The sequence below is a fragment of the Hylobates moloch genome, unplaced genomic scaffold (genome assembly GCF_009828535.3).
Source record: "Hylobates moloch isolate HMO894 unplaced genomic scaffold, HMol_V3 SCAFFOLD_5, whole genome shotgun sequence".
Lineage (NCBI taxonomy): Eukaryota > Metazoa > Chordata > Mammalia > Primates > Hylobatidae > Hylobates > Hylobates moloch.
Window position 1 is genome coordinate 10,247,971 of NW_026652280.1, and position 19,361 is coordinate 10,267,331.

Sequence of the window (19,361 nt, forward strand, 5' to 3'; positions counted from 1 at the left end):
ATCCTGAGTCATTTTAGATAAATTCCTTAGCATGGTTCTGGACACCCACGATCAAGAAGGTGGTGTGATGGCACAAAAATGTCAGCCAGGGTAGGTGTGGGATTGACCTATTCACAGAATCTACCTTGGAAATGGCAGTCTAGTTATTTTGCTCTGCTGGCATTTGGATTTGTTTTCTTCAATCAGTTCTTACTGAAAGCTTTCAATTCTGTGTCCTCACGCTACAGAAGCCCCAGGCACTGTCTCCTAGTCCACAGTCACAGCCGTGAAAATGCACGCGTACAGTGTTCCATGTTCTTCTGGGGTGAGCCCAGGCTCCTGGGTCCAACTTACTCCTCTTTGGCTTACTTGCTTTCTCTCCAATCTACTCCTCTTGAAAATGTTCTCTCCATTTAGTTTTTTGCGGCATCTCTTTTCTTTCTTGTTGTTAGGTAACATGGGGTACCTTAAAATGGTGCCGTACCTTAAGACGGGGCCGGTTCCGGGTTCTTCTCGCCTCCTTGACCGGGCACTGTCTGAACCCGCCAAAGGAGGGCCAATCAGAAAGAAGCATCTCCTGCCTTCCCTTGGGCCCGCCCCTAGCCCAATCCACGTAGGCCCAAGGGATATAAAATCCAGCACACGAGCAGCCCTCTCTCTCTTCTCTTCCTTCTCCTTGCGTGGTGCTGCTCCGTACCTCCACCGCTCGATACCTCCAATAAAGATCTCTTGACCGCGACCGGTGTAGTTTGGTCTCCGCCCGGCCCCTTTCACTTGTAAGTGGAACTATGCATTTAAATGTTTGCTGTATTTTACTTAGGACTTGTTTTTAGGCACTTTGTGTTGTGTGATTTTTTTTTTAGTATATAATGTTGACCTTATTTTTGGAGATAGAAGTTCTGTATCACTTTGACAATCAGAAAAAAATCGTTATTTTTATTTAAAAAGAAATAATTTTCATTTGGACCACTTGTGTTCAAAACAGAGTCCAAACTTGATAGGGTTTAGCTGTGTCCCCACCCACATCTCATCTTGAATTGTAGCTCTCATAATTCCCATGTATTGTAGGAGGGAGCTGGTGGGAGATAATTGAATCACGAGGGCAGCAGTTTCCCCCACACTGTTGTACTCTTCTTTTGGTAGTGAATAAGTCTCATGAGACCTGATGGTTTTATAAGGGGAAACCCCTTTCGCTTGGCCCTCATTCTCTCGTCTGCTGCCATGAAAAATGTGCCTTTCACTATCTGCCATGATTTTGAGGCCTCTCCAGTCACGTGGAACCGTGAGTCCATTAAACCTCTTTTTCTTTATAATTTACCCAGTCTCAGGTATGTCTTTATCAGCAGCGTGAAAACGGACTAATACAAAACTCTTAAACCCTTCTTAGCTGTTTCCACTCTTCTGCCGCTGCCTCTAAAACTGCTTCTTTAAAAACACAGAGGAATTTCATCATTTCTTGTTTGCCTTTATACACAACTTGCCTTTTTTCCATGCACCTACCTGTTGGAAGCCATTTAGTCCTCCACAAGGGACAATTGATTTGGAAGAGCGCTGTATTAGTTTCCTAGGACTGACGTAAAAATGATCACAAACTGCGTGGTATAAAGCAACGAAATGTGTTCTGTCACAGTTCTCTAGGATGGAATTTCTAAGTGCATGGTTGGCTTCTTCTGCAGGGCTGAGGGAGAATCTTTCCCATGCCTCTCTCCTAGTTCATGGTGGTCGTTGGCAAGGCTTCACATTCCTTGGTCGTAGCTGCCTCTTCGCATCTCCACATGGCTTTCTTCTTTCCGTGTCTCCTGTGTGTTTCTGTATCCAAATCTTTTCCTCTTTTGTCTCAAAGATATCAGTCCTTGTATTTAGGGCCCACACTAAACTGGTATAAACTCATCTTGACTTGATTACATCTAAAACACTTTACTTCTGCATAACGTCACATTCACAGGCACTGGAGGTTAGGACCTGAACATGCGTTTTGTGGGGACACAAATCAACCCACTACAAATTCTTTTTATCCTATCACTCTGTCTTTTCTCTCCCTCCCTTCCTCCCTTCCTTCCTTCCCTTCGCTTTCTTTCCTTTCTTTTCTTTTTTCTTTCTTTCTTTCTTTCTTTCTTTCTTTCTTTCTTTCTTTCTTTCTTCTTTCTTTCTTTCTCTCTCTCTCTCTTTTCTTTTCCTTTCTTTGTCTCTGTCAGGCTGGAGTGCAGTGGTACAATCACAGCTCACAGCAGCCTCAACCTCTTGGGCTCACTCTGTCCTCCCACCTTGGCCTCCTAAAGTGTTGAAATTACAGGCGTGAGCCACCACTCCCAGCCTAAGGCTCTGTTTTGTGATACCAGAGTACATTGCATTTTAAAAACCTCTTCCTAATCTGTTTGTAGTGAAATTTTTTTTTTTTTTACAAATATATGGATACACAAGGGACAAGTTGGCAAAAAGTAAACTCAGTCCTAAGGTCTATTGTACTACTGGATATTAATTGTTTAGAACATTTTCTAGAAAGTTTAAATTTAAAAGTCTTGGATATTCTTGTAAGCTTATTAAGACATTGCTACTGTAAGAAAGATATTTTTAAGTCCTCATTCAACACTTGAAATGAAAGATTTTGTTTATATGTGCTTAAAAATATTCAAACCATTTTTTTTGCTACAAAGATTTTTCAAAAAGTCTAGCACCCAATTATCGAGGGTTTAGTTTCTTAAAAAAGCGCAATTCTGTGTAACAGGGTATCATATGGTAAAACTTGGAAGTGAGACAGCAAGGTAATATGCTTTATGTAAATTCTGCAAATAAAGCAGAAGTATATTTTCTTCATGTACAAAAATAAGGAATGACAATGACAACTCCTCAACAACCATTTTCCAGCTGATACTGTATGCTAATTGCTCATAAAATGTTTTTAAAAAAGTAGTTTCTAAATTCTTGCACATCTAGTAGTTAGTTCTAAAGTTACTTTCTGGAGCTTGGTTGACCTTTGGAAAAATCTACTTTGTTGACTTAGAGAAGGGGCACAGGGCCAGCTAGGGCTTCGTTGTGTAAACTGATGGGAAGGCCAGGCCTGGGCAGCCCAGCAATGAGCATGGCATGGTGGAGGTGAGGGGTGCTGGGATGACACACAGACACCGACGCAGAGCAGACAGTCATGACTGGTAGCTCTTTCTACTCTTCATCAAGTTCAAAGACAGGAAAACAAAGCAGCACCAGTGTGATAGTAACACTCCACTGAAGCTGGGAACAGGAAGAGAAGCCTCTCAGGATATGTACTGGATTTCTGGATTTTATTCTTATGCCATTAATTTCTAGAGTTCATCAGTGTCTAGTGAGTGATGACACCAGGATACATTAGTATTTTGCAAGTCACATTTAACTGTATTGTCTATCCTTAAATTAGTTGTTTAGCAGCCAATATGTTTTTCTCCCACTGGGAACTCATTCCTTTCTTATTTTCAATGTCCCAAATCCAAGCACCTCTTTTAGAAAAAATGCATTAGCCACACTCATCCTAAATGAAATCAGTTCACCGTGGTTATGATTTTGGTGTCAAAGAGAAACTACTTTCAACTGAACACACCCATTTCTCTGATACCCCATCCATGCTAGAGGCTGGACACTGCAGGGCAATTTAGTCACATCAAACTTTGCTCAAATCACTTCTGTCTCTGGTTTGTTATGCCAGTACGACAACGCCTTACCCAAATTTCACCAAAATATTGTAAACTTTTGGTGGAGGTGTGTGCAGCTTAAGGTTTGGTATTTTTCTTCAATGTGAAATTGTGAAGAGCATTGAAAATTTAAAGTCTCATTACACTGACATTGCTATACAGCATTCCACGTTCTCTAAAGAATTAACTTCAAAATCTCAATACATTTCAGATAACATAAGGCCACTATATTCTGTTTTTAATGATTTCTTCCACATATCTTAGCAGGATGGCTGAGAAGCAGATGGTTATAAACCAGCAATTCTATTCCACAGTGACTGAGTCAGCTAGAAATATAAGTTGTTCCAGCTTTATTCAAGTTGTCTTTTGTATTGAGCCATCAGTAAACAGAAATGTTTCCCATTATCCCCAAAGTAATGGAATGTCCATAAAAGTGCTGGACTGACATCACTTGAAACTGAAGTATTATGTTTGCCCACAGACCATATAACTCTAAGCAGCACTAGTGAATAATTTTTCTAATGTCATACCCTAAGTTGGCTTCTTAAATGCAATAAAGTTGATTTTCTCCTTTGTCCTGGATACATACCAGCTGTTATTTGGAGTTATATATACTATATTTGCAACAACTTAAAGTCATATTTGACTATACCACTGATCTAACATCGATAAAATCTATTAGTTGTTTCACTATCTTACTTTTATTAAATTAGCTTTGTGACCTTAAAGATGAAAAGTTCTATAATCTGGGATGAGTACCTGAACTATACAACCTTTATATGAGGGACCCTTCCTCTATTCTTAAGCAGAAAGTGAGCCCCTCCAATCTTTCATAATCTACCTGCTTCAAAAGGATTTTCGAATAAGGAAATAGAAATGCTTTCTTAAAAAATCAAGTAAAAATATTTTTGTGAAATAACACACACACACGTATGTATGTGTGTGTATATATATTCTTATAATGTTAATGAATAGTAATTGGACTTCACAGTAGGCCCCATTCACCTATGTCTAAGTATGGATTATTTGTTTACTGTCTACAGCTGTAACACAGATGCAAGACAAATTAATTTCTATTTACAGGTTCTACGCCACATATTGAAACCAATACAGGTTTGGTGATAGCATCTATTTGCTAACAGGGTAGATTTTAAGTGTTCTTAACACACACATACACACACAAAGAAAAAAGAAAGTGATAATTACATGAAGGGACAGATATTCTAATTAGCTTGATTGTGGTGACCATTTTATTAAGTATACATATATTGAAACAACAAGTTGTATACCTTAAATAAACAGAATTTTTACTGGCTAGTTATGCCTCAGTAAAAATGAAAAATGCTAATGAAAATAAAGGTTGAAATGTATGCCTACTCCCTGTCGTTTTGAATTCAAGGATGATTTTTTTTGAATTCAAGGATGATTTTTGACAGCATCTTTTCTAGATGACTTGTGGTAGGAAAGATTATGCCAAGTCTGAGAAGCAGAAAACTACAGAGATTCCTCTGGAAAAAAATTCTTAGAAAAATTAGTGATAATATTGTAAGATACAAATATATTGCCTAACACAAATCGTTATGGGGAAAAGATGTTACTTTAGTAAATAATGTTCTCTTTGAAATAAAGATGTAGAATTTGATTTGAATAAACTGAAATGTGATAAGCTGATAACTAGGTGTTTCAGGTACGAGGTAATACTCAGAAAACTTAAAAATATTCTAAAACTTAAAGTATAATAATAATAAAATAAAAAATATTAATTGAGATTTGGGATTTACCCAAATTCATTTTTACAATTTTTCATATAGAGGAATTTATTCAATTGATACATATTCCATTACATATTTTAGAGGGAAGAACCTATAAAAACATCCTCATTATATTATGGAATACATTCAATGCTTCATGTAATTATTTGGGAAATTAAACAGGTAACTCAGACTTAAAAATTTACTTGTCCAAAATTATTTGAAGATAAGTTTTTAGGTTTCATATGCTGACACAGTTATACTTTTTTTCCTCATTTTTTTCTTAATGAAGGTAAGAAGAATCTATTTTTTTATAAGGGAAATTTTTCTTCATCTATTTTTTTGGATCCTCAGTAGAACCGCCCATATAGGAAAGGAAGGACAAAGTATTAATTTTATTTCCGTTTATTTCTCGTATTAATTTTAAAAATAATTAGTGGTTTATAAGATTTCTCCAGTGGCAGAATCTATTAACCAAACTTTGGGTTTCTCTCCGTCATCTCCTTTTTCATTTACTAGCCATTGCCTTGAGACTGGGACATACTCAATAAAAGAAAGAAGGGCTCTCCTTTTAACGAACAGGCAAATTGTTGAATTTCTCATTGTATACAGCAATGTTTTACTTGCAGAGTTACTGCCACAGGCCTGGTGTGCCATAACCAATTTTACACACACATGCACACACACACACGCAGCACGCTAGTTGTTCACTCTCACATCACAAGCACAAAGCACATAGTCTTTAAAATTTGTTTGGAAAAAAGCAATAGGCAAGACACGGTGGCTCCTGCCTGTAATCCCAGCACTTTGAGAGGCCGAGACGGGTGGATGGCTTGAGCCCGGGAGTTCGAGACCAGCCTGAGCAACACAACGAAACTCCATCTCTACAAAAAATACAAAAATTAGCCAGGCATGGTGGCACACAGCTGTAGTCCCAGCTACAGGTGGGAGGATTGACTGAGCCGGGGAGGTGGAGGCTGCAGTGAGCCTCGATCATGCCACTGCACTTAAGCCTGGGCAACAGAGCAAGACCCTGTCTCAAAAAAAAAAAAAGAAAGAAAAGCAAAAAAGAAAAAGTAATTATTCAAAAAATATAAATATATCATTAAGATAAAACAAGTATAAATTTTACTAATTCGGGTATTAATTAATAATTCAACACACTTTCATTAGCATGTGGTGCTAGGAATACAGGGTAAGCAAGCCAATATGTGCATGTCCTCACTGAGTTAAAATCTGCCAGAGTGGAGAGACCTTGGACAGAGTGTGAAGCCCCGCTTTATGGTGCTATGGGAGTGGGGAGCAAAGGCGCTAAGCAGCGTGAGGGGGCACAAAGCAGGAGAACCTTATGCTGAAAATGGAAGGAAATGTAGGAGTCGGTTGGGTGAGGTGTTGGTGCCAGGCTGGGGTAGGCAGAGGAGCAGCTCATGCAAGTCCTCTATGTCAGAAAAGAGCAAGAAATACATATGCACCCTCACACACATGCACCCTTGCACACATGCACCCTCGCACACATGCACCCTCGCACACAAAGTCTCTTCGTGCTCATCAACATGCACAAGCCACACAGGCACAGGTTGAGGATTATTTTTGGTTTTGTAATTAGTTTCTTTTTACCATATTAGAATTATGTGAAACAGCAATAGCCAGTTTTTTTGAAAACCTAAGGAAAACAAATTTTTCTGCAACTGTCTTCCCATCCTGAGGTTTTTTTTTTTTTTTTTTTTAACTTAAATATACACTATAGATACCCTTAAGATCATAGATATATACCTAATTTACTTATTGTTGAAAATTTTACTGAGATGATTATAGACTCATATGTAGTTAAGAGAAATGATACAGAGACATCCTTTGCACACTTTGTCCAGTTTCCCCCAATGGTAACATTTTGCAAAAGAGGAGTATAATATGACAACCAGGGTGTTGACATTGATAGTCCACTGATCTTATTCTGGTTTCCCCAGTTTTACTTATACGTGTGTGTGTGTGTGTGTGTGTGTATGCAAGTTTTATATAATTTATCACTTGTGGAGGTTTGTGTACGCACCACCACAATCAATGCTGCACAGTTCCAATACAAGCTCTGTTACTTTTTAGTGACCATACAGCCCTCCTGTCTGTCCCCACACTTCCAGCCCCTTTCCTAACTTTTGGCAACTACTAATCTGTCCTCCATTTCTAAAATTTGTCATTGAAAAGATATGTAAACAGAATCACATGGTATCTAAAACCATTTGGGATGTGCTTTTTGTCACTTAGTGTAATTCCCTCAAGATTCATCCAGGTTGCTGCATATATTGAATCTGTTCTTTTTTGTACTGGTGAAGAGTATTTATTTCATGGTGTGAAGATACCACAGTTTATTGAAGGACATCTGAGTTCTTTCCAGTTTGGGGCTCTTACAAATAAAGCTAGTATAAACATTCAGGTGTGTGTGTGTGTGTGTGTGTGTGTGTACTTGTTTCTTTTTCCTTTTTTGGGATAAATGCCTAAGGGTGTAATTTCTAGGTTGTAAGGTAATTTCATGTTTAATTTTATGAGAAGCTGCCAAACAATTTTCCAAACTGACTGTACCATTCTACATTTCCCATCAGCAACATATGAGAGATCTAGTTTTTCTGCATCCTCACAAGCACTTGGTGGTGTTGCTAATTTTTAAAAAATGTTAGTCATGCTGATAGGTGTGTCACTATGCACCTCATTGCGGTTTTAATTTGCATTTCTCAATGATTAATTTACTTAAAAATACTGAACACATTCATGCACAAATTCACATATGCAAAATTTCGTGTGAATGCAATAAATTGTACACTTGATGTTTTCTTTTGCTCATTTTATCTTCTCTTTCCTTTTTGTAATTTTAATTTTTATGGGTACATAATAGTTGTACTACCTTTCTTTTTTTGGTTGCCTTTTTTGTCCCTTTTCCTTTTCCATCCACCTCACCATCATCCTCCCTTACCTCAGGTAGCAGTTGTTGAAACTCTGTCTCTCTCTGTTTCCTTTAAATACGTGATTACAGTTGCTCCTAAATATCCATACGTAGGGGATTGGTTTAAGGACCCCCTTCTCTGACCCTCAAATACCAAAATCAATGAATGCTCAAATCTCTTACATAAAATGCTGCAGTGTTTGCATATAACCTCCCCAATACTTTAAAGTACATCCTGATTACTTATAATATATAATACAATTTAAATACTATGTTAATCATTGTTATACTGTATTTCCTAATTTGTATGGCTTTTATTGGTGTATTGTCATTTTCCTTCTGAAATATTTTCAATTCACCGTTGGTTGACTCCACAGATGCAGTATCCGCAGATATGGAGGGTGGACTGTGTTCGTTGTATACTTCTTGGTTAGTTGCTTTGCCTGAAGAACTAAGTTTGATTGAAATCTTCCCAAAGAGTTTAAACTAGAATTCTTTCTAGTGATCGCAAAATATTTCATGGAATAAGGATACACCATAAATACTCAACTGTTTTCTCGATAGGCATATATTTCCAATTTTTTTGCCATTATACATAATGTACTTAATGTTCTTGTACCTGTATCCTCATGTATTAGTGTGTATGCTTATATGAGATATATTCCCAAGGAGGTTCATAGAATCAAGGGTATGCATGTTTATTTAATAGCAATTGCCAGTTGTCTTGAAAACCTAAGGAAAACAATTCATATTCCTATTAGCCATTATGAGAATATACTTTTACCTACATTTTCATGGGAAATAAATGTGAGAACTCATTTTTCCCCTTTCTTAAAATTTTATTTTATTGTGATAAGAACACTTAACATGAGCTCTACCTTCTTAACAGATTTTTAAAAGGGCAATACATTATTGATGAATAGAGGTGCAAATGTTGTACAGAAGATCTCTAGAGCTTATTTACTTTGCTTAACTGAAACTTTATGCCCATTGGTTAGCCCCTACCTTCTGGTAACTACTATTTCATTCTTTGGGTTTACAAATTTGACTATTTTAGATACCTGACATAAGTGAAATCATGCAGTATTTGTTTTTTTTGTGACTGGCTTATTTCACTTAGTATAATGCTTTCAAGATTCATCCATGTTGCTGCATATTGCAGAATTTCCTTCTTTTTAAAGATTGAATACTACTGTATTGTATGTATATTCCACATTTTCTTAATCCATTCATCAACTGATCAACATTCAGGTTGTTTCCATATCTTGGCTATTGTGAATAGTGCTGCAATAAACATAGGAGTGTTAACATCTCTTCAAGATCCAAGTTTTAATTCTTTTGGATAAATACTCAGAAATGGGATTGCTGGATCACATGGTAATTCTCCTTTTAATGTTTTGAGGAACTTCCATATTGTTTTCTATAAGAGCTGCATCAATTTGTGTTTCCATTACTAATACACTAGGGTTCCAATTTCTCCACATCTTTGCTGACACTTGTTGTCATTTTATCTTTTATTTATTTATTTATTTTTTGTAATAGCCATCCTAGCAGGTTTGATTTACATTTTCATAATACTCATTGTGATTTTGATCTACATTTTTATAATGATTCGTTATGTTCAGAGCACCTTTCATACACCTGTTGACCATCTGTATGTCTTCTTTGGAAAGATGTTTATTCTGTTTTTGAATTAGATGATTTATTTATTTGCTATTGAGATGTACACATGCCTAATATATTCTGGAAATTAACTGCTGATCAGGTAGATAGTTTACAAGTATTTTTCCCATTCTGTAGATTGTCTTTTCATTCTGTTGATATCTTTCTTCACTGTTTAGAAGCTTTTTAGTTTGACACAATTTGCATTGGCCTACTTTTGCTTTTGTTATCTGAGCTTTCTGTGTTATAGCCATGAAATCATTTTTCTAGACCAAGGACATAAAATTTTTCCCCTATGTTTTCTTCTAGGAGTTTTACAATAGCACCAAAGAGAATAAAATACTTAAGAAATAAACAACTAAAAGTTAAGTGAAAGTTTTTTTTTTTTTTTTTTTTTGAGACAGAGTCTTGCTCTGTTGCTCAGGAGAGAAGGCAGTGGCGCCATCTCAGCTCGCTGCAACCTCCACCTCCCAGGTTCAAGCAATTCACCTGCCTCAGCCTCCCGAGTAGCTGGGATTATAGGCGCCTGCCACCATGCCCACCTAATTTTCGTATTTTTAGTAGAGACGGGGTTTCACTATGTTGGCTAGGCTGGTCTCAAATTCCTGACTTCATGATCCACCCGCCTCAGCCTCCGAAATTTCTGTGCTTTAAAATACAAACATTTATGAAAGAAATTCAAAAAGATACAAACAAATGGGAAAACATCTATTGCTCATGGATTTGAAGAATTAATATTGTTAAAATATCATCCTACCCAAAACAATCTACAGAATCAATGCAATCCCTATCAAAATTTCAACGACTTTTTTTTTTTTTACAAAAATAAAAAAAATTCTACAATTCATACGGAACCACAAAAGACTATGAATATCCAAATCAATCTTGAGAAACAGGAATAAAGCTGGAGGTATCACACTTCCCGATTTCAAATATACTACAAGGTTACCATAATCAAAAGTTTAATTACTGGCATGAAGGCAGACATATAGACCAATGGAACAGAATAGAGAGCCCAGAAATGAATCCACACATATATAGTCAACTCATCTTTAACAGGGGTGCCAAGAACACATAGTGGGCAAAGGATAAACTATTCAACAAATAGTGTTGGAAAATTGGAAATCCACACAGAAAATAATGAAATTGGATCCTTATCTTACACTATATCCAAACATCAAATCAAGATAGATTAAAGGCTTAGTTATAAGATTTTAAATTTATAACTTGAACTGAGGGTTCCTTTTAATCTTGAGTTTATTCTCATTATCATTTTGATTTTTTATATCTCTAACCGTTTTACAATTTAAGTCTTCTTAAAAAAAAATTTTGCCATTTGTATTTATAAAAATGTGAATTGCCTAGTCATAATCTTTGCATAACTGTAATTGTTAACATTTCCTCCTTGTCACTTTATGAGTTTTTTCACATTATGGTTTTTAACATTTTATCTGTTACCTGCATTTCCAATATTATTCTAAAACTCTAATTTGTGTAGTGATTCTGCTTGTGAATCCTTTGCTGTAGGAGAGCTGTTTGATTTTTTAGGCTCAGATACATCAGTCGTCGTGTTTTATAGTTTTGGAGCTCTGTCTTTATAAAGAAGGTCTCTCCCTAGATTATGCATATAGTTTTGCAAATTTTCTTTGAAAATTTTTTAGACTTTAACATATTGCTTTGGTGATTCATAGATATTATTCCATATAAATTTGAAATAATTTTCCCTACTCTAAAAGTAAAATTTTGTTGACATCCAAGTAGGAACTATATTAAAATGCACTATTAACATGGGAGAAGTTTATGTTTTAATATTGTGTTTTGCGAGAAGTTTATATTTTAATATTGTGTTTTTATATCCAGGGACATGATCTATTTTGTTTATAAATAAGACTGGTTATTTTCCTTTATATAGTAATTAAATCGCTCCTGAATATGTACCTTTTTCCTGCTATGGTATATTGCTGTAGCTTTTTGTTAATTTTTAAATTTAAAGTTAAAAATATATTAAAACAAAATAATATCAGATGTTACTACGCTGGCTTCATAAAATAAATTAGATCATATTCCTTCTTTATGAGTTTTAATGTTTCAAAGGCAACAAAGTAGATCAAGTGCGACTACCAGGAAACTGTTCACTCCCCCTGGGGGTAAGGGGGTTGGCTTGTTTGCTGCTTGTTGCAATATGTGCTGGTTGTTCAAAAAGGGCCTAGTTTCTGGTTCTGGGTTCTGCAACTGTGACACAAACCCATTGCATGTGCAGGCATCCATCTGGGGTAATCACATTGCCTCTTTGGGACTTGGGGAAAAAAAATTATTTTATCTGACCCAGGAATCTTTTGTCATGTGCTGGGATGCATGAAAGAGTAACACATAAAACCATCTTTGGTTAAATTTGCTTATAAGTATTTTATTATTTTTAACACAACTTAGATAGATAGGCTTAAATTTCCTTGTTGAGGGAGGCTAAGGCAGAGAGTTGCTTGAACCTGGGAGGCGGAAGTTGCAGCGGGCCGAGATTGCGCCGCTGCACTCCAGCAGCCTGGGCGACAGAGACTCCGTCTCAAAACAAACAAACAAACAAAAATTCTTTTTGAATCATTTGTTGTCAGTGTAAATAAATGCTACTGATTTTTGTATGTTGCTCTCATATCCTGCATCTTCACTGAATTCGTTTATTTGTCCTAACAGTTTTTAAATGGAGTCTTTAGGGTTTCTACATATAGGATCATGTCATCTGTAAACAGAGGTAATTCTAATTTGGACGTCTTTTGTTTCTTTTCTTGTCTAATTTCTCTGGGTAGGACTTACAGTGCTATGTTCAATAGAAGTGGCAAGGGAGAGCATCCTTGCGTTGTACCAGATCTTTGAGAAAAAGCTTTCAGTTTTTCTTCATGGATTATGATGTTAGCTGTGGGCTTTTCATAAGTGGCCATTATTCTGTTGAAGTTTGTTCCTTTTATATGTATTTTATTGAGAGTTGTCTTTCTTTCCATATAATTTTAGAATTCCTTGGGAATTTTATTTATTTTTATTTTTATTTTTTGAGATGGAGTTTCACTCTTATTGCCCAGGCTAGAGTGCAGTGGCGTGATCTCAGCTCACTGCAACCTCTGCCTCCCGAGTTCAAGCAATTATCCTGCCTCAGCCTCCCAAGTAGCTGGGACTACAGGCGTGCACCACCATGCCCAGTTAATTTTTTGTATTTTAGTAGAGATGGGGTTTCACCGGGTTGCCGGCGATGATCCTGAACTCCTGACCTCAGGTAATTTGCCTGCCTCGGCCTCCCAAAGTGCTGGGATTACAGGTGTGAGCCACCGCACCTGGCCAGGATTTTTAAAATATAGACAATTATGTCGCCTTCAAAAAATGGGCAGTTATAGTCATTGCTTTCCAATCTGTGTGTCTTGTATTTCTCTTTCTTGCTTTACTGTGATAGCAGAGCTTCCAGAACTGTCTTGCACAGCACGGAGGAGAGCAGGAAAGCTTTCCGTCTTTCCAGTCTATGGAGAAAGCATCAGTTTTTATCGTAAGTGTGATGTAGCCATAGGTTTCTGCAGATGTTCTTTATCAAGTTGAGGAAGTTCCCATCTATTTTTTATTTTCTCATAGTTTTTATCATGAATGTCTTTGAATATTGTCAAATACTTTTTCTGTGACAATATAATATAATTTTTATTCTTTAGATTATGAGTGGGATCATTTTCTGAATATTGAAAATTATACTATCTTTTATTGTTGTTACATTTCATTTTTCAAGTCATCCACCAGAAAAAAAGTGATGTTTTAACTTTTATCCTAGACTTAGTAATAATTTGTGCTTAAGGAGAGACCTCAAGGAAAAGACAGCATATGACTGTCATCTATGTTAAGTGAATATACGTTCGGTAATTAGCATCAGGACTTAGGTGAAAACTTGTACAGGTGACCTAGTTGTTAAGAGCATGTGCTGAGGTTCAAAGTACCTCTGTTTCTTCTTTGGTTAAACGGACAGGACAGTTCACATGGGGCTGCAGGGAGGATATTTTGCATTAATACATTTCCTACTCTTATTGCAGAACCATAGAAAGGTTTCAGTAAAACTACTGTTACTTTTTATCATTTTGTATGTTTAAGCTTTTAAAAATGACAAATACTTCCTGAATGCTGCAAAATGACTTGTTCTCAGCTGATTCTGAAACACACACACACACACACACACACACACACACACACACACACACACACACACACACACACACACACACACACACACACACACACACACACACACGTATCTCTCCCAACAGGGGTCTCAAAAAACTACAAGGATTTTTCAAAATTTTCTATCCTGAGGCCATGGTGCAGACACTCTCTCTGACAAGGAGAAGCGAAACTCTTATTAAACTTTAGAAAGTGGGTTTCTTCAGACTTCACCACTGCACAATGTCCCCATATAACAAAACTGCACTTGTACCCTCAAATTTATACAAATAAAATGAAAGTGGATTTCTTGTTATCACTTGGCAATTCCTTTGAGTATTTAATAATCTATACAATATCTACTTGACACAGCATTTTCTTGGAGAATAAAATTTTATTAACAGATATAAACTACTGTAGCTTAACATTTATCTACAATAATTTGCATTACAAAGTAATAAAATTTCTTGTTTATGATTTTCAAGTTCTTTTTTATCCTGATCAGCATGTGTCATGAAGTTGAGACAATTTAAAAAAATCTTGCCATTATTTCTCAAACACTTTAACTACTAGCTTCAAGCAGACTTAGATCTATACATAAAAAGTAGTTTTAAAAAGAAATAATACTTTCAAGTAGGTCATATTTAAAGTAGTTGAAAACCATTTGCTAGAAATTCAAACAAAAGCATTCTTCTATATTAACATTTGTATCTAACTTCAGTCATGTTGTCAGGAAATTCTTCTCTGGGAAGTTAAGACCATTTTATCCTAATGAAGAGCCCTTCATTTCCCAATAATCTTACACGAACCATAAAACCAACATTAAGAAACCTTCACATTTCAGACTTGTGTCTGTGAAATTCAGATATGAGAAGAAACAGTCTTTGTTAGCAAGAGGATTCTGTGTGTTCAAAAATTTTTAAAAAACAGAATAGAACCTTGTTTTTTGTGATGTACTAATCCTAGTTCCTTAAGTACTAAATAAGCCATTTTTCCCCACTGGTAATTGATAATGGGAAAGTTCAAAGTCAGAGATATAGAAATTAACTGTTTATATTAAAAATAATTACAGTGTTCAGTTTAAATTATGGATTCAAATTATCACTGTGATTTATTGAGACCACTACTTGTCATTTTCAATTAAGAATGCTATTAATGACCCTAATTTGATGCTTATATTTTGAAATCCTAGTTAAAATAAAATTGATCCTATTTCTTTATAAATTTTTTCACTGAGAATAAATCATATAATAACTTAGTATCCAAAATAGTTTCCCTAAAGTTACGCTTCACAAATACATGCATTTTAGTTTCAACTTTTTGGCTCAACAAGAACTGAGTAAAGTTTTCCACAGATGTCTATATTTTAGGGTATCTAGAAATCTATGGAAGAGCCTAACCTGGTAGCAATAGCTGTGATGAGCAGATTCTGGTATAGGTTTTACATGATGTATAGACTGGTAACAAATGTCCACAGGGCACTCTGTAAGGTAGGCCGGCTGAACTGTAGGATTAGGGGCTACAAGGGTAGGTTTTTGCACTCTGCAATCAGTGTCAAAAGGTAAGCCATCTTGTAACCTTTCCATCTGTCCTACAGATGTGTGGTAAGCTCACACAGCAGCATTTCGGATTAAACCAAGCAGGGCCTCGATAATTATTTCAAAGTTAGCAATAAAACAGTATTTTAAAATGACCCTGAAGGGAGTGCTCAGTTCACTAAAAGAACATGTGGCAGGCTCAGGCTTCTGCTGAATCACCTACACTGAAAAATGGGACTCTCACAATACAACTTTAAGTCTGGTCCTTCATTATTGTTCATGACACTAGGTAAACATCTAACATTTCCTATCAAGCCACTGAACAGTGGCAATGATTTTAGTGTCATTTCCATTGTTGAGAAATAATGAATATCACTTCATCATTCTGAAAGCATTCTATAATAGGATGGTGTAAGAATTTTTCAAACACCAGTTATTGTAAGATATAATTTTTCTTTACTAATTTTAATATATCCGTGATAATGCACTAGATTTCTATTATACTTGAGTCTACTCTAGTTCATTGATATATTTTTATTCACTTCCACATTATTTTTTTTAAAAACATCTCATTTTGGTATAGTTTTAGATTTAAAGAATTATTGCAAAAATAATACTGAGTTCCTATATGGCCTATATCTATCTTCTCCTATTAGTAACATCTTACATTAGTATGGCACATTTGTTAAAATTAATGAACTAGTATTGAAAAATTTTTACTAACTAATCACCACATTTTATTAAGTTTTCCTCAGTTTTTATTTAGTGTCCTTTTTTGGTTTCAAGATCCCATCAAGATACCACATTACATTTATTCATCATGCCTTCTTAGCTCCCTCTCAGTTGGGACAGTTTTCCAGGCTTTCCTTGTTTGTAATGACCTTGAAAGTTTTGAGGAATACTGGGCAGGTATTTGTAGAATGTTCCTTCATTGGGATGTTTCTGATGTTATTCTCATGGGTTTATAGGTTGTTAGGACGAAGACCACAGAGGTAAAGTGCTATTTTTGATCACATCATATCAAGGGTAGATTCTATCAACATGATTTATCATTGTTGATCTTCACCTTGGTCACCTGGCTGAGGCAGTGTCTGTCAGTTTTCTCCACCACAAAGTTGTCTTCTCCCATCCCTTTCTATCCTATTCTCCTAGGGAGGAAGTCACTATGAACAGCCCCCACTTAAGGCACAGGGAGTCATGCTCCATCTCCTCTGGACAGAGCATCTACATAAATTATTTGTAATTTTCTGCATGGGATATTTTTCTATACTCTCCTATGTATTTATTCATCAAGCATTGTGAAAGCATGGACTCATTCATTTATAATTTGGGTTATAATCCTGTGCTACTTTATTTTAGTATTCAAATTGTTCCATCTTTGGCCATTGGGAACTCCTGTGTCCCTCTGATATACAGAAGCATTTGTGTGGTACTTCCTTACTTTCTGGCACTACAAGATGCTCTGGGCTCGTCTTGTGTATTTCATGCCCCAGTCCTAGAATCTACCATTTCTCCAAGAAGCCCTGGTTCCTCTTACTAAAAACCAAGAAAGATCTGGATGCTAGGTGTACTTGGGAGTTTTATTTTAAAATTCTAAATCTTGATGGCCTTTAAATTAAAATTTAAATGCTTTTGTTACGCCAACCCAGTGGGCTGACTTGTGTAACAATGGGGTGCTCTGACTGTAGCCCCTGGTCGGGAGTGGGGCACTGCTCTGTTATCACACTTACTGTCTTGAACACCCTGGTGGTCCTCTGTTGTGCATAGACCAACAGAATTCAACAAATCATACTTCAGAATTTCCAGATAGTATATAAACACAAGTACTGCTGAATTTCAACTATGTTTATATGAGTTTCTGCATTAATATATCAATATCGATATATTATAGAGACTGACATTTATAAACTAAGAACTTGAGATGATGGGAATACAGAACTCAAATGTACTATTCAAATAATACACGTTTTCTATTAAAATGCTCTAAGTATCAGGATGTACATCAGAGCTTTGCTTTCAATTGGGCCATTGGTATGTATTCTGTGATCTATTAGGGTGAGGACATTCAGGTGATACCAGGATAAATGAGGTAGAAAAGATTCACGAAGCAGTAAAGATATTTAGACAAAATTTTAGAAATATATATTTTCTCTAACTTCCAAGAATATAGAAATTTGAAAAGGTAGAGTCTTGTAAGCTTTATAATATTCTCAAGCCTAGTTTATTCTAAAACCAATAGAAAGTTAAATGGAGAGTAGATTATAATGATGTAAATCAGAAAAAACATCTGTAGAAATACATAAAATTGCATTAAATGATTTTCTACTGTAATATGGGATTCAAGATTGTAATCAGATTGAAAGGAACAATATATTGAATGATTACGTTATTAACTAAACATGAATTTTAGGTCAATAGCTTTCCAAACACAACATAAATCAGATTTTCACATAAAGAAATATAACCAAATATCATTCTTTAACAAATTAATAGGCTCCAGGATTTCCTATACATTCACAATATTGCTCACTACAATTTGCAAATGTACAGTAATTGGGAAAATTAGAAATTTAAATATTAAACATTACCTTTTAGTTTTTTTTAAATACTAGTTTTAATATGAGAGATTAAGAGCCCAGAGAAAAATAAAGTGGTTTACCAGTTTTACGACAGTTGACAGGAAGGCAGAGAAATCACTGGATGATATTATATTACACCAGCAAGGTTGGGACAGGGGGTATTACAAAATGGGAATTTACATCAATTAACAGGCTTCTGTGCAACTCCAAAATGTCGATTTTAAATGATGAAATGAGGTCAGATGGCAAGTGAAGAGATATATGCCAGGACAGATGGATAAAGGCACACAAGAGAAGAGGAACACGGAGATAAATTCCAGTTCAGTTTAGCCATACTAAGATAAGGTCGGTGAGAGGTGTGAGCAATTTGTTAGGCAAAGGGACATCAGTTTTAGAATAATATAACCGGATATTAATGACATCCATAAACAAAGTATACAAAACTAGAAGGACCATTTTACTTTTTTAAAATGCCGAATAAAATTTCTCCTAAAGACCTAATCATTAGTTTAAGTTCACATCTTGCAAACCCTTGGTACTTTCTAACATCCATTATAAAACGAATGCACCATTGCATTGAGCAAAATCTTTAAAAAGTGATAAGCCAGCTAATATATTACACACCACGGGGATTCCAACATGAAAAATATTGCAAGTTCAAACTATAAACTGCCTTGTGTCTCAATAATGTCAGAGTGCTTTATGAACTGAGATGCTAAAATTCAATCTGAAATGTATTTACTTGTAGTACTGAGAATCCATGAAAGCAACCAATTGCTCGAAGTTCTATTCTGCGGTGTCTGGGGACTGGGGCTGTGCTCTGCCATGCTTTTGCACAGACCCCAATTCCTGCCCTACAAAATGCCTAGAGACTCAATGAGCAAGAACCAGAGTATTGGTCATGCACTCACCCGAACAACACCTGCCAGGTATTGTTTACTTAATTCTCAAAGCTGGAATGGAAACCCCAACAGGCAGACCACCTGGGGGCCAAATACAGACACAGACATGTAACAACAGGCACCAAAACATCTGTAGAAATCAATACGCTGAGCTTCTGAAGGAAGTCTTCTACA

The 19,361-nt window shown here is 35.9% G+C and overlaps 1 protein-coding gene across 1 annotated transcript in view; it reads right to left on the minus strand.

Moving 5' to 3' along the window:
* Positions 1–19,361, minus strand: part of DOK6 (docking protein 6) — a 430,056-nt gene that overhangs the window by 216,870 nt on the left and 193,825 nt on the right. The window lies entirely within an intron of this gene.